Source organism: Dermacentor albipictus, chromosome 5 (assembly GCF_038994185.2).
Source record: "Dermacentor albipictus isolate Rhodes 1998 colony chromosome 5, USDA_Dalb.pri_finalv2, whole genome shotgun sequence".
Taxonomy (NCBI): domain Eukaryota; kingdom Metazoa; phylum Arthropoda; class Arachnida; order Ixodida; family Ixodidae; genus Dermacentor; species Dermacentor albipictus.
In genome coordinates this window covers 89,464,757-89,476,972 of record NC_091825.1, presented here as the reverse complement: position 1 = coordinate 89,476,972, position 12,216 = coordinate 89,464,757, and the positions used below count along the sequence as shown (strand labels likewise).

General features: G+C 48.8%; 1 non-coding gene and 1 pseudogene across 1 annotated transcript; one reads left to right on the top strand and one right to left on the bottom strand.

Annotated features, from left to right (window-relative positions):
- Nucleotides 1-5,698: 5,698 nt before the first annotated feature.
- On the bottom strand, nt 5,699-7,438 carry LOC135906875 (26S proteasome non-ATPase regulatory subunit 4 pseudogene; annotated as a pseudogene).
- Nucleotides 7,439-11,188: 3,750 nt separating this feature from the next.
- On the top strand, nt 11,189-11,261 carry TRNAL-CAA (transfer RNA leucine (anticodon CAA)). The gene has a single exon. It is a non-coding gene; the product is annotated as a tRNA-Leu (tRNA).
- The last annotated feature ends 955 nt before the right edge of the window (nt 11,262-12,216 follow it).

The window sequence follows — 12,216 nt, the reverse complement described above, 5'->3', positions numbered from 1 at the left end:
GCGAAGACACACAATCTCCTGTCCGGTGGTCTAATTTTCCCATCCCTCGTCTAGTATTTTTTTAACGATCTTTTAAACAACGCCAGGTGTTCATGAGTGTTTGATTAATACCAAGTGCAACCTTATTTTTCCCGCCGCGGGTTAATTTTATCCATCGGCGTTTCAACAGCATATGTAGACATTATAATGAACAATCCTTGTCCTGTGGAGTTTTCACTCAGAGAGGAGCGCGCATCTGATTACAGACTGAACTTCGACCGAACCTATGGCTTGACTAGCAGTCTAATTTCTTAATTTCGAACATCGCCTCAGCAAGTGCCCTTACTCATTACTGTACAATATTTTGTAGCACTCGACATTAGTGTGAGGTAGTGTAAAGGAACTGAGCAAAACATGTGGAGGCCTCAGCGCCAGTTAAAGCGTACAATAGACCAGCTTGCTTGCACAAAAAAAGCAAATAAATAAATAAATAAATAAATAAGTAAATAAATAAATAAATAAATAAATAAACAAATAAATAAATCGTACGTAACAATCAAATATGAGGAGGGTTCTGCACGCACACTGACATAATAACCAATCATTCTCGAGCCTAAAATACGCAGTAAAAAAATGAACTAGGCACCTTCTGCAATGAGTAAAAGCAAATTGACCCTGCAGAATATGAACTTTCATATATGCGAAGCTGCTGGTTTCCCACATAGCATGGCATGACAGTTACTTTGTTAATTCAAGCTCTGACTTCCTAGTCAAAACAACCATGCATCATTTTTCGAAAAGGTAAATATGATAACTATTCTACTCCTCCCCGTGCTCGGTAAAAATAAAGTTTATTTTCTCTGTCTCTTTCTCGCAGGAAAATAATCCCACCTAACATTTTCTTTTTACGCATACGATTAACAAGCGCTAAAATAAGGTGCAAGTGTGCCTGATACAAGACACATGCTCCCTGGAGTACTAAATGATAAGAGAAGATAGTAGCCTCCTTTCGCTGCCCAAGTTAATGAATAATATAACGCAGTCAGAGCCCCGGAAGGAAAGTGTACAGTTTACGTCATACGCGCGCCACACCTCTCAGGTTCTAAGCGGCTCACATCTGCTTATAGCGGCCAATAAGTGCAAAGGTTGCTCGGGGAGAGCCTGACTCCCTCGTTCGGCAGGCAGGGCGCGAGTGCCCGATACGGTGATCACGAGCTCGTTGCCAAACTTTCGATGAATATCGCGCTCTCTCGCGCGTCTCGCATCGTCTCGCACCACGTCGCAAGGGCTTGGTCATCTAATCCCGACGATCGTCTGGCTTCCCTCTCCGTTCCATTCCCGAATTCCTCCGCTCATTCACGAACGCTCGGGTCGGAGGCCAAGCGAGTCGCGCCGGCCGTGCTGGGCCACTTACTTGCGCAACCAGCGCCTATGCGCCCGCTTCGTTTGTGTATACGAATACGCGAAAACAAGTCTAGCGGAGAGGAAATGTGCCAAGTCAATGCGCCACGCACTTTCCTGGAATCTTTGCGTAATGGATGTCGTTAACCCTCGGGCACCCTGCCGCGTGCCTGCCTAGCACGGTGATTGGTAGGGGTGAAAGGGTTAGTCGGCGATAACGACTGGGGAGGGGGGGCGGGTAAATATATAGAAGGAAGTGGCTCTAGACGAAGAGAGAGAGAGAGAGAGAGAGTAGCCTATGTGGCGCCCCCGACAAGCCCGCGATAACTGGCTCGTGGGAACATTGAACTTTCGACGCACATTCGTGCGCAAGGACCACTTCCATCCGAAGACTATACGCGTGTCCGAACAGTAGAGTGCAGCGTGGCCGGAGGTAGAAGAATGTTAAACCTCGCGCTCGCTGGAGACGTCTGGATCGCGCCAGTCCGCGATCCAGACGTCTGTCAAGGTGGTGCGGAAAGAAGTTGTAGCGACGCGAAAATGTTAGTTGATTCCACTCCGTCTTGTGTGACCGACTGACAAGATCGTTTCATTGGTCGGTTGAGCCGTGTTCCCATAATAAAAACGAGTTTGCAGCCACTGCCGCTTTAGGCTAAAGTCTTTAGCCACCCATGAAACCTGAGGTATGAGCTAAAGTCGTTCTGCAACGTCAAGCTGGCAGCAACGGAAAGGATTGGTTCGACTGGGTACTTGGGCTCGCTCGTACTGAATCGTCAAATCGTACTTGCAAAGCGCGCGCGTCAAATAAAAAAAAAAGGGACATCACGCAAAGTGCCATAGAGTTTTTCTGTGTTGTGCGAACCTATAAATATTCAGGAAAGGGTGGGTACAAAACTACGTTGAGTTTACGTAAATATCTCACAAGGCCGCTACAGCTACATATCGGAGCGAAGTCTTTCGCGGCTTCCTCAGCGTCAGAACTTGCTGCACGCAACTTTGCCGCAAATAAGCATCGTCCTTGGTGCTGCGAAATTCCGCTTCCACTGCGTCCTCGTCTGTCTCGGAGGCGACCGCAGGAGGTGCCACATTTATCACCGGCTAACAAGGATCTTTCTCATTGCCTCGTGGCGGCTTTGCCTTGTGATGTCGCCTTCTTTCGCTCCCGACAATTGAAATTCAACCGTGAGACGTCGCTGGTGGTGCAAGGACCGTCCGTGTGTATAATGCTTTAGAAAGGGGTGACTCAACTCTGTCTGACAAGCTGCTACGGCAGGACCCCAGACATACGGCCGTAGGAATGAAACAACAACAATAACAACAACAACAATAACAACAACAACAACGACGACGACGACGACGACGACGCGGTGTCAATTTCGATGCCGAATGTCACGGCATTACGACTCTCACGGGCGCCAGTACATGCAGGGGCGTCCATTCTCAGTGAGAAATTCAGGGTCACTGTTCACTATGTCCGTTAATTCTGCATATATGTAATTTCTGTACATTAACAGCACTGGAACGGGCACGGAGAGTGGCCCAGGTCGCCGAGTGACAGGGCAAATGTCGAGAGGTCTGCCAAGCGAGCTATTCAATATTATTTCCCGAAGAAGCATATCTTGGTGCCGCCGGTAAACAAGCGATGTGTGAAGCGAGCACTTTGTTGCTCGAATACGATTGTAGCGCACATAGACGAGAATACACGTAGGCACACGAAAGAGATACTCCCAGCAATATGTCTGATTTCCGGGAATCATGCTTTACTTATGCCCACCGTCTCGGGCGTTAGAAAACACGTACATTAGCATAATCACATATTCCAAGGAAAAAAAAAACGTTAATGAATGTAGCAATAAATATAACAAACACCGCTTTCGAATGCTGGCTTGATAGTTTCACTTTATTGATGTGATAGTTTCATTCTGTATTTGACAGTGTGATAGAAGTCTTGCTAACTAACGCATGCATCACCTTCCCTGGCGATCCAGTTTGCTTCTATAATCAGGCCAGTTAACTCGCACTTGTTTCTGCCTAGAATAATAAAATGAAAATTTATCATGAAATGAAAATTTAAATGAATTCCCTTCTTTTTCGTGGAATAAAAAAGAATAACGACGACTGCAGTCACATATTTGGCGATGAGAATACGACACCGTCCGGTGTCGTTTTTTCTCCCGTTTGTTACCGTGTTCACACAGTGTGTCATTCAGTCATCTGCCAGTCTGGCCTAGGTAGCCTTTTCCGCAACTTATTGGAATGCTATATATAACGCACGCGCGGCATCCGACATACCTGTTAGTGCGCTTTTTATCACATACTGCTTGATTCACTTATTCTGGACTTGTTGTCCTGCAAAGCCTGCCTATTTTATTCGGTGCAGGAAAGGCCACATTTATGCCAGCACGATGTGCTATTTTCTTTAGTTTATACGAAAGGCATTGAATGTATGGGAGTACAGCAAGCTTTCTCTTCTCACTGTTGTCAACAATGTCTTGTCAACGTTTTGAAAATACTTTAATCCTAGGCAGAAACAAGTGCGAGCTAACTGGTCTGGTTATAGAAGCAGATTGGATGGCCAGGGAATGCAGTGTATGCGCTAGCAAGGGTTCTGTCACACTGTCAAATAAAGAAGTAGAATTTCTGCTCATGAACTGAAACTATCAGTGCCAGCATTCTGCATGTGGTGTTTGTTAGGTTTATTGTTAGATATATTGTTGGTTCTTTTTCTGTCTTTGGAATACGTGATTACATTAAAGGGACACTAAAGGTTACTATGCAGTCAAGTTAGAGTGATAAAGCAATGCTGTAGAACGGCTAAGGCGTCAATATAATCGCGAACAGAGCTTTAGTAACAGAGAAATTGATGTAAATGCACGACACGATTTGAGACTCCCCCAGGGACATTCCGGTACTAGCCCGATAACGAAGGCACTCCTCATCATAACTTATGTCACTAGTACTCAACTACTCGTATTAAAAAGATCATTTCATTAGGTTATAAGACGGAAGAAAATGCTACTTGTCTACTTCTGTTCGATTCTAAGAAAAAACAACATTTTGACGTTAACCTTCAGTAGTACAGGTGGTCGAAAGGTTTCGTTTTCGCTCGACACTGCGCTGCACGCGCTTTGGAGTTTCAGTTGTTTCGTTATCGCGTCGTGCTGCGCTGGTTCTGCTGGCTCGCGAAACTTTCATTTGGAACAAGCAGCGAGAACGCCACGTCCATGTGATGTCGTGGGATGCGCCAACGGTCCGCGAAACTTGGCCAAGGGCAGTTGCAGCGGCGAATCCAACGTTACTTATCACTGTGTGCCAACGAGTGATCCTCTCCGTTCGAAGTGGTTAAATGCCGTAGCTGTGCCACAGCGCGTTGGCAAAGAGCCAAAAAATCGCATAGTGTGCTCGCTGCACTTTCGTCCAGAGGATTACGAGTTCAACGCCGACTTACTGAAGTCGTGTGGAGTGCCTTTCAAAGCAATGCTTTCCCGTAGCGCTGTTCCGTCGGTCTTGCCTGCATTCTCCGAAGCGCAAGAATAACTGCATGCTGAAGACGGGACGGTGAGTGCGGCATTTGGTTTTCACGAAGGAAAAGCTACAAATGTGCGAATATGCACAGCCATGACATACAACTGCCGTCGTAGTAGTACGCAACGACGCCGGCAGCCCGAGCCCTCAGCAGGAGGTCACGTTCGTCAGTGCTTAAATCGCTGAAGTCGAGCCCAGCATCGCGAGGCAATATGTCCTTGTCAGGGTCGTCCATTGCAACGAGCGTCAAAGTTGGCGTCATAAAATAAAGAACCAGCTTATCGACGCGCGCTTTCCTTCCGCTAGACACCATAGTTCCGCTTTCGCGCTGTTGTCGGCTCTGTCTTGGCTCTGTTCCTGGCCGCGCGTTTGCGTTTTGCGCAGAAAAGCCGTAGCGCCGTCTGCGGGCGCCATTTTACTCACCGACGGCGCAACGTCACTATGAGACCATGACGTCACCACTCGATTGGAGGGCGGGCGACTTGAACTTCGCTAGAAGTACGCGGCCGCTTCAGAACGCATTTTCTCTTAAAATGTCTCTTCTTCACATGAAACAAGCGTTTCTAGGTTTCTGGGACGGTATTTCAACAGTCCACGTTGACTTAATATTGACCTTTAGTGTCCCTTTAATGCACGTGCGTTCTGAGGCGCGAGGCAGAGGGCGTAAGGCATGATACCCGGAAATAAAATGTGTTGTCTGCGTCTGCGTGTCTGCGTCTTTCGTGTGCCTTCTTGTGTCTTCGTCTATATGCGCTGCTATCGTAGTGCAGGATGCCATACCAACAATCCGGCATTGAAGCACTAGTTGACTTTATTACTGATTCACTTGGACAAAGAAGACAGAAATGAGGAGGTTTTCTGGCAGGCCATGGTCACATTAGTCAGTCAGCTGCCGATCAACGCGCCTTTCGATCGTCTCGACTAGATATAAACAGGAACAGCAGCAAGGGCTCGCACTTGCCGGATGCTCCCCTGCTGACGTTACCGCACGACATTCTCACGAGGTAAGGTTGCGGGAAGACGGACGGAAGGAGCACAAGAAGGCAGCTTTCTTGTGGTCTTGGGTCCGTCTTCACTTCTTGGCTTCCTCGGACATTTACTTCTTTTCCGCGTCTTTTTTGTCCGCCTCTTCATTTTTATCTGTCCCGTCTTTTTTATCCGTCTCTTCCTTGTTCGCCTGCTCTTCCTTCTTTGGTTCCTCCTTCTTACCGTCTGCAGGAGCAGTCGCGGCCGACTGCTCTTTTTTATCCGTCTCTTCCTTGTTCTCCTGCTCTTCCTTCTTTGGTTCCTCCTTCTTACCGTCTGCAGGAGCAGTCGCGGCCGACTGCTCTTTTTTATCCGTCTCTTCCTTGTTCTCCTGCTCTTCCTTCTTTGGTTCCTCCTTCTTACCGTCTGCAGGAGCAGTCGCGGCCGACTGCTCCCCAGCAGTGTTCTCGGAAGACTTGGCCTGCTGGATGGACATTTGCATGGCGAATGCGATCTGCTCTTCCTCAGTCATGGCAGCGAAGTCCGGAAAGCTGCTGGAAGGAGTTGCCTTTGCTGCGGGTGGAGGCGGTTCCGTTTCCATCGACATGGCCATCGCTCGCTCCAGGAGCCGTTCCTCGCTGGATGCCGGCGGCACGTCGGTATCCGTGGGGGGAGCCTCGCTCTGCTTCCCGGGCGCCGCGTCGGCTGCAGCACGTCTGGCCTCGCTCTCCTGGCGTTGGCGCTGCTCTTCCATGGAAACTCGCAGTGCCAGGACGAGCTCGGGGTCCTCGTTCGGGTCGATGCCGAACTCGAAGCCTCCGGAACCAGAGGAGACGACGCCGTCTTCGCCCTGGACCACCGCGGAGCTGACGAGCGCGTCGGAGAGGTGGGTTTCGCGGCCGGTCGTCACCGTGACCAGGTGGGAACCGCTGCCCTCTTCGCCGTTCAGCGTGCTGATGAAGGTCGCCAGCTTCTCCGTGTTTGCGTCGGCCTCCCCGAAGTTGACGACGTCCACGCTCACTTTCTCCTTCTTGAGACTCTTGGCGAGGGCGACGAGGTCCTTGGTCTCGGTCTCGATGGGGCTGCCGACAAAGACCACGATGCGCATTCTGTGATTCTTGCCCTGGCGATGCTTGAGCACCAGGTGGGCGACCCGCACGCCGGTGATGAAGTTGATGCTCCCTTTCGGCTGCACTTCGTGGAGCTTGGACAGCAGGCGCGCGACGTCTGTGGTGAGGGTGTTCAAGACGTGGGGACCGCCCAGCGTCAGCAAGCCGACGTTGTTCTCCGGATTTGACTGCGTTTTGGATTGGCAGACGACGCCGACGGCATCGTGCTGCGCTTGAAGGCGCGTCGGAATGAAGTCCCCGTTGCGCATGTACTCGCTGTTGTCAACGCAGATGATGGTGCTTTCGAGGACCATTGCTTGGCTGGAACTGCCCGCTCACGCTTTGCCAGCTGGCTGGTTTTTCTCTTCCACGGATGCTGCCGGAGGTCGGAGCAAAAGCCTGTGTCACGATCAGCTCGTGGCTGTACTTCGTCGCCTTCGTCTTCGGCTTTTGTTGAGGCAGTGGCCCTGACCCGTTACGGGAAATTGGCCGAGGATCAGGATAACCCACTCTAATACGAGGCGTTCCTTTGATAAAAACGACGTCGCACAATTAATAAAAAGCACGAACCTTGGACAAAGTGTAAAAAACTTGCACGCTCTTCATACCGCGGACGACGCAAGCAAGGAAAGTAAAAGGAATCGAGCAACGTGAAATGAAGCACTTGGAATTCATAAGGAAATCCTAGATGGTGTGGTAATTTCCTAGCTGAATCCAACAATCGAAGCTTTGGACGAAAAAGAGGGGAGAGGAAAGCAGGAATGGCCAAATCAAACCAGCTTCTGTGAAGGAGAGTTTCAAAATTTCCCACACCGGTGAACTGATGGCATGTATCAATTGCATATCCCCTCAGACCAGTCAGCGTCTTTTCATGTCTTCCGCGCCTTCCCATATGGCTGCACTCTACCTAGCCTTTACCGTGGAACCGTCGCCGAGCGCAGTCATCTGAGGAAAAGGTCACAGACTCTACACCACGACTCGTTGGTGGCGCTGTGGCGATAGTGGTGCGAAGAGTTGAAGACGGAGGCTTTGGGTGCACTTTAAAGATCCCGCAGGTCGTGTCATCAAAGTTAGTCGTGATCACTCCACTACGGTGTGTCCAACAGCATTCGTGTTATGGAGACACAAGCTCACATGGACGGCTACGACTGTGTAACGCGAATGTTGAAGATTTAAGGGCTACGGTGCAGGCTAGGCGTTCTGGCTATGGATATTCACCTCGCCGAATCGCTTGGGGGTCTCAAGGTCCTGCTTTCTCGATGACATTTCGGTGTAAAATACGTTTTACAGCGTTCTCTTTTTAAACTACTACGCTCCTCTCCAATGCTCGACAGTTCACCGGCTTTCTAAGCACACCCTGGATGATGATAGTGATATATAGGAACGAAAGGACGCTTGCGCAGCAGGTCGCCAAGCGAGGCGCAGGCACTGCCGACGCCGCATTCGCGGAAGCGCGCGTGGTGTTTTCGCCAATGGCTGCACCTTCCGGCGTCTTCCTCGCGTCTCTCACTTATGTCGTTCACCTCTAGAGAAGCTGACGCTTTACAAAGCTTGTAAGACCGCGTGGTTCTTGGCCGATCTCCCGTGGCGGGTGTGAGCCTCGCTGCGGACGGAGCCAATGAAGGGAAACTGAGTAATGAGCCAAGAAACCCTTACGCTTTAATACTGTCATCTATTAATGAGGGCGACATTGTGAAACCAGACTGCCACTTTCGTCTTCTTCGTTGGTTTGTTTACAAATGCGTGCCATTTTGTCACAGAAGAGGAAACAAACGTCCATAAGGAATTTTGTCTCTAGTGACTCATGGCAAATGTGTTCCGTCGCAGTCGATGCTATCTATAGTTCTGCGAAGTGAAAGGTGACGTTCGATGCATATTTTCTCCGACGCCTGGTAAGAAAGTACGTAGATGAGTCGAAGTGGCACAAGGAAAACAGTTTTTAAAGAAGAAAAATTGGGAGGGCGCGTAAGATTCCCATTTAAAATTGGAACGTGAAAGCATTAAAAGATCCCTGACTGCTTCTCATGCTTCCCTACAACTGCAGCTTATGTAAGCGTAATGTTTTCATGGAAACGCTGGCAGCGAACGCTATACACGAAGGCGAGCTTTCTGGTTCTTTTTTTGTTCCCCTCTACGGCGGGCGCCGCCGCTGCCGCGGATGCGCGGAGACGAGCGCCATCTGGATGGTGTTGCAAGGAACCGAGCGGGGCGAGCTACTCCTATTAAGACAGACCTCAAACGGCAGCAGGAAAAGTGACTTGTGTCTGATTTTCCACGTAATACAATTATGTTCGCTCGTATTTTCAAATTAAAATCAGACGATATCATGTCTGTAGGTTGTGCGTAAGTCGTATTTTACTATTCTTCTGACGTATTTTACTTTGAGAAATTCAGTTAGTTCAGTAACGCCTATGCGCCACGCGTAGGGCGTGCGTGGATCGGGGTGCGTTATTCGGGAAGATTTTTTCTCATGCGGACATCGCCACCGGCACCGACATCGACGCCGAATTTTCTGCGACACGGGGCCCTTAACGCTATCGCGTTGATAGTTTTTGTTATTGAACCACAAGATGGCAGCAAGATGCCCTCGAGTCACTATAGAAGCCCTATATATAGGACTGTACTCGGCGAATTGTAGCCGCTCTTGATCACGCTTAATTCTCTTAATAATCGCGCTAGCGAGGTAACTGCTTTATCACGACTGTTCCATTGCAGTGTCTACATTCTTGGACTTGTACTCGGTGTGCTACTCTCATTCGCGTTCCTTTCGGGGGCTTCCCAACATCCGCTCGACAATTGACGTAGGCTGTCGTCTTCAAGGCAAGCCGTAGTGTATAGCACAAACCGTACAGATATATCTCGGGGCTGTGCGTGTGTACATGCGGCACACCGTCAACCAGGCAGCGGAATTTATCAGCGCCGTCTCGTGTAGCTCCAGTGTACGCGTTCCGTTGTATACGACTACTTTGGCGTCTTGTCTGCCGCCGGCATGCAGTCGCAAAGAATGCGCCCGGCTGTCGCGATCGCTTTTCCTCCCGCAATTTATTAGCTGTCGCCGCCCGCTGCTGTGTGTCGTCGACCGCGCGTACAGGAGCAATTTCGTCTCCTCGCCAACAAGCGGGTGGGCAGTCAGCGATCCGGAGGGATCGCATAAGTTGGGTTGGCGGGGATGGGGGGGGGCAGGGGGGGATGCTTTGTCCCGCGGATAGTGTGCGGAGCACTGTTCTTACAGCGAATAGCTTTCATTGACTCTTTCCCCCGTTTTCGTGGTTGGTCTGTGTTCGCTGATCGGTGGTCGGGCTCCGCCGGGAATGGAATGGAACGGAAAAGCTTTATTGCTCTATATCTCAGAGAGATTGGCGGTGGGCCGGTGTCGTCATGTCTTGAGTCCTGGCCGCTTCAGAAGGTCGGCGCCCCTATTGCAGGGCACCGCTGAATCTTGCTGCCTCGCAGTCGTGTGAGCGATGTGTGGGGGGTAATATATATATATATATATATATATATATATATATATATATATATATATATATATATATATATATAAACGAGAAGGAAGGGGGTTCACCGAGGGACCCGGTATTTATTAGTCATATAATGAGAAGCCAACAAACACTGACACCAAGTACAACATAGGGGAAATTGCATGTGCTTAATAAATGAAATAAAGTAATGATAAATTAATGGAAATTAAAGTGGCTGAAAAAACAACTTGCCGCAGGTGGGAACCGAACCCACAACCTTCGCATGTCGCGTGCGATGCTCTATGCGATGCGCGACATGCGAAGGTTGTGGGTTCGGTTCCCACCTGCGGCAAGTTGTTTTTTCATCCACTTTAATTTCCATTAATTTATCATTACTTTATTTCATTTATTAAGCACATGCAATTTCCCCTATGTTGTACTTGGTGTCAGTGTTTGCTGGCTTCTCATTATATGACTAATAAATATCGGGTCCCTCGGTTAACCCCCTTTCTTCTCGTTTGTTACTTAACGAGGGTCTCGAATCCGGCAACACTGATGCCTTCAGGTAGCATATGTGGGTTTATTGACCAGTTGCCTTCACCCGAAAAAGATCACGTTCTCGTGACGCCTGCGGCAAAAAAGACGTTCCACGTCCGCCGCCTAGGTCTGTGAGTGGGGGCGCTGGCTAACACTCCCAGGGTTCTACTAGTACACATAAATACCCAAGAAAGTGGATGGGGAAACGCCGCCGCGGTAGCTCAATTGGTAGAGCATCGCACGCAACATGCGAAGGTTGTGGGTTCGGTTCCCACCTGCGGCAAGTTGTTTTTTCATCCACTTTAATTTCCATTAATTTATCATTACTTTATTTCATTTATTAAGCACATGCAATTTCCCCTATGTTGTACTTGGTGTCAGTGTTTGTTGGCTTCTCATTATATGACTATATATATATATATATATATATATATATATATATATATATATATATATATATATATATATATATACTTATGTAAAGTATTTGCCGTCAGCCATTATCCACATCCACAGTGGAAGGTCGCGAAAATCTTTATTCGGTACTATTGTGTACTTTTTTTGCGCTTTGATGGAGATGCTTGTGCATGAAGCTCCTTGTCATGTAACTAAGAACCTGAGAATGATAGAAATGGAAAAAAAGTAATGTCATGACTAAAGCAGAGTTAATTTGTTAGAGTTAACAGTTAAAGTTAACAACCGAACAGTGTTCATACACTATCAATCTTAAGCGCAGAATTTCCATTGCGGCATGGCGACTATAACCTCTTGCAAACGTGCAACGCATACTTCACTGTCCACATGCGCCTCCAGCAATAACCCTATGTCACGTGGGGCCATTTTGTGTGTTGCGCAAATGCCATAGCCGAGCATGCTCCGGTCTGTAGGCAGGCTGCAAATGCCAAAAGATGGCTCAAGGTGGAAGCCCTTGCGCTGTATCTGAGATGAGAATTTCGACTCCGAGGTGTCACTGAACGCTAGGCATTTGTGTGGTGCCTCCTTTTGCCTCCACATTTTGGTCTTTTAGGCGCGTTCAGGATGACAACTTTTCGACGACAAGCCTGCATTTGGCGGCAGGGGACACAATTTATCCCCTGTCAAGTGCCGTCATTAATCAATGACGTGTGTGACTCGTGTTTTTGCCTGCAGAGAAAACCGTCACGTCGACAGGAAAACTCGCGACAGCGTACGAAAATTCCAGCGCGCGTGGCTGTAATAACTTCTTATTCATTCGTGAC